We start from the raw sequence: 4232 nt of genomic DNA on the forward strand, positions 1-4232 counted from the left end.
GTTGATGGAGCAGTATCTTCACTGTTTTATTGCTAAATGCCAGAACAATTGGGTGTCCCTCTTGCCATTTGCGGAATTCGCCTACAACAATTCTTGCCATTCCGCATCTTCTGTGTCCCCGTTCTTTTGCAATCTTGGAATTCATCCCAGAAGCAATTCTTTTGAGTCTTCATCAAATTCAAGTCCTTCATCTTCATCTGTTTCCAAATTTTGATCCATCTGGAAGAAAGTGCATTAGTCCCTCCGGCAGGCATCTGGTCATTCCAAGGTCTGGGCAGATAGACATCGTATGCCTTGTAAGCTGAAGGTGGGGGATTTGGTCTGGCTGTCCACCAGGAATATCAATCTGTGCCAAAGGTCACAAAAATTAGGTCCCAAGTTCATTGGGCCATTCAGAATCCTGTTAATCCTGTGGCATTCCATTTGAAGCTACCCCGATCTCTCAAGATCAATAGTACCTTCCACTGTTCTCTCCTCAAGCCAGTGTTCTTCTCCACCAGATACTCTCTCAGACGCTCAATCAGGCCACCACCAGTTCTTGTTCAGGGACAACGAGAGTTTGTGGCAGAAAAAATCCTTGACTCTAGAATTTCCAGAGGCTGTCTTCAATTACTGGCACACTGGAAGGGGTATGGTCCAGAGGAGCATTCCTGGATTTCAGAAGACTCTTTGCACGCTCCTATCCTGAGGAGAAATTTTTTTGTGGACTTTCCAGACAAACCTGGGTCTAGGGGTTCCTTAACCCCTCGTCAAGGCGGGGGGGTACTGTTAGGATCTGCAGTTAAGCAGATCATATTGCTTGGAGTTCCAGCCTTTGTTACTTCTGAGACACTGCAATAATTACTGCCTTCTGTGTGCAGTGTCAGGTGCACTAATTGACTCTCCTGTCTGGACACAGCCCAGGTGCACAGTAGTCTGTCATTAAGGGAGACTTGCTTTTATAGGACTCTGTCTCTGTTAAATTCTAGTCAGCCCAGCAATCCATGCCGGTGATAGAAGTTCTTTCGTACTTCCGGTTCCTGTCTCCTGCATGTCAGTTTGAGTTCCTGAAACAGTCTAGCTGTGTTTTGTTTGGGCCGTTTATTCCATCCAGGTGGTACCACCTGCATCTCATCCACACGTGCTGCTTGTACCATCTGGGCAGCATGGAGCGCTTCTTACCCCAGAACATCTGTCATAACCTGGTGACTTGTGTCAACCTAGCGGCACCAGTCGCAGTTTAGCATTCCTGGTGCGCAATCTAGCACACCGTCACCAGTGTCATCTCAGCGGTACTGGTAGCTACTCTGTGTTCCAGGTGCACAACCTAGCACCCCGTCACCAGTGTCATCCTGGCGGCACTGGTAGCCACTCTGCGTTTCAGGTGCGCAACCTAGCACACCGTCGCCAGTGTCATCCTGGCGGCACTGGAAGTAGCTCTGTGTTCCAGGTGCGCAACTTAGCACACCATCGCCAGTGTCATCTCGGCGACACTGGTAGCAACTCTGCGTTCCAGGTGCGCTATTAAGCACACCGTCGCCAGTGTCATCCCGGCGGTACTGGTAGCAGCCTCCAACCCTGCTCCAACAGCCTCAAGGCTGCTCCACATCACCAGTCCCTTGGCCACGACTATAAAGGCCACAATCAGCCTCCAGGCCTGCTCCAACAGCCCCAAGGCTGCTTCACATCACCATTCCCTTGGCCATGACTATAAAGGCCACAACCAGCCCTCAAGGTTATTCCTACAGCTCACTGGCTGCATCATATATTCTACACTTGGCCACAACTAGTTAACTTGCAGCAGTCCTCCGCAACTCTTGTCCGATTAACCACCCTATCCATAACAGAGTGATAAACACGTTGATAAATGAGGCTGTTAACAGGCAGCCTGAGGACAGTCAGTCTCACGGTTTGCCATGCTCACTTCTTCTTCTTCTTTAGGGGGTAGGGACTGGGACTGATTTTGCTCGCCCTCAGTTCACTGTGCACAGCACACAGTTTAGGCGACAGCACTCATACCCAGCTCTCCTCCCTTCCCCCACTATCCTGCATCTACCATTCTGATGCTGTCATTGATCCCTGGACTCAATACTCTCCATCTGAAATACTCAGTACCAGACAGATGTTTGCAGGATGGCCCAACAGCAGATGTCCATCTCTTTTCTATTTACCTCCAACCCACGATGGGTCCGCTCACACATCATCACTGTATTTTACACACGTGCAGCAGCCACCATTATCTGTGGGGTCTATAGCGATAACTTATTTTCTTCTCCCTTCCAGAGATATTCTGATCATACTGATCTCTATCTGATACAGGCAATATAATGTATACAGCAATTTACATATTGACTTCATTTAGATAATTTTTGCACTGTTCACAGTGCCTGTTTCCACATATATCATATCAATCAAGCATTTTTTCTCACATTGCAGGACAATCCAGCATCTACCTCTTATAGAGGGTTATTTTTATATGTGTTTTCCCCGAGATATAACCATATCACTATAGGGAATTTTTCTGGATACCATATAATATTTTTTCCGCCTTAGATATCTTATACGCAATGTGCTGAAAGGAATTTATTGCATCTGTTCTTATTTATGGTACCAGTTATTCCAGTATGAGACTGATTATTTATTAACTAGCTACATGATTTTCCGGATTAACGATTTGTTTACCAGAACATTGCTGTGGTGATTGCTGTCAACTATTATTCAGGATCGGTTCCTATTCTACTATATGAAATTGATACCTTATATATTATCGCCAGGGGATGGTGGAGGATTAGCACGCCACTATCCGATGACTGTGATTATTGGATTATATTCATCACAGTTTATTATGACTGCTCATGATTGTTCTTGATTCAAGTTTTTATAATGCTTAGTACATGCAATATTATGTAGAACCCTATGTTCAAAATAAGGGTCTGATTTACTGGCATTTCCCAACACTGGAGATCTTGAACACCTTTTTCCAGACAAAGATATTATTCAGTTTTGACCACTATCTCATGTTGATTTTCACATGTATTATTGCTATATGTCAGAGAGGTCTTCATTTAGTGTATTATTTCAGCACTATAGGACCTTTTAAATCCTCTGAAGACGAAACACGAATTTTGTTTGTATGCTCTGTCTTTTGCCGTATTTGTGTATTTTTCTATTTACAAATTTTTGTTTTCCTTAATACATTAAAAGTAACGTTTTAATTATGTACAATTTTCATACATTTATGATGGATTAGTACCCTACCAAGGAGTGTACTGTCTTTCTTCTCTTGTATCCTCATATATAGGAAAGTGTCAGCAAGAGATATATGGACAACATTGCAGGCAGCGTTTGAGGATGGGGGTCTGATGAGAAGAACTGATCTGAGGCATATATTCTTAATACCAAGTTATGTGAATGCACAAGTATGAGTGACTAAATGTTATTAAAAAATGATGTCTATAGCCCAGCAGTTAATGTCTGTAGGATCCAGGTAGATGATGAAGAGATTGCTATAGCAATGCTACAGAAAAATCAGAATAGCCTTCATCTCTGAATCATGCCCTAAGTTAGGTTTCATAGTAGCATAAATGTACAATGTATCTGAATCCATGTACAGGTTGAGTCTCCCATATCCAAAATGTTTGAGACCAGGGGTATTTTGGATATCAGAATATTCCATATTTTGGAATAATTGCATATCATAATGATATATCTTGGGAATGGGACCCAAATATACACACACAGAATGCATTTATGTGTTATGTACACCTTATACACACAGCCTGCAGGTCATTTTATACAATATATTTAATAATTTGTGCCTTAGACAAAGTTTGTGTACATTGAGCCATCAAAAATCAAATATTTCATTATCTCAGTCATGCCAAACTAATTCCGTATTTTTGAATATTCCTTATTTCTGAATATTTGAATATGGGAGACTCAACCTGTACTTGTACTGTGTGTGCAGGGTAAAGGCATACAAGATGTGTCCACATAAACCTTTCCTAAAATCTAGCCATATGGATGAATGTGCCATGTCTTTGAATCTGCGAATTCGCCATGTCTTGGGATTTTTCTCAAAATTTGCTACTTTAATCTGCTACTTTATACCAATACTTTTGCAACAAAAACATTTTGGGATCAATCCAATTCCTACACGTCGTGGACCGTCTTAGCCGTGCTGGCATCTCATGCCAAATGAAGCAAAAATGGAAAGGTGTATGAGGACACATCTGTACTTGCCAATTCTCCCT

This window comes from Taudactylus pleione, unplaced genomic scaffold (genome assembly GCF_031769625.1).
Source record: "Taudactylus pleione unplaced genomic scaffold, aTauple2 ptg001958l, whole genome shotgun sequence".
NCBI classification, from domain to species: domain Eukaryota; kingdom Metazoa; phylum Chordata; class Amphibia; order Anura; family Myobatrachidae; genus Taudactylus; species Taudactylus pleione.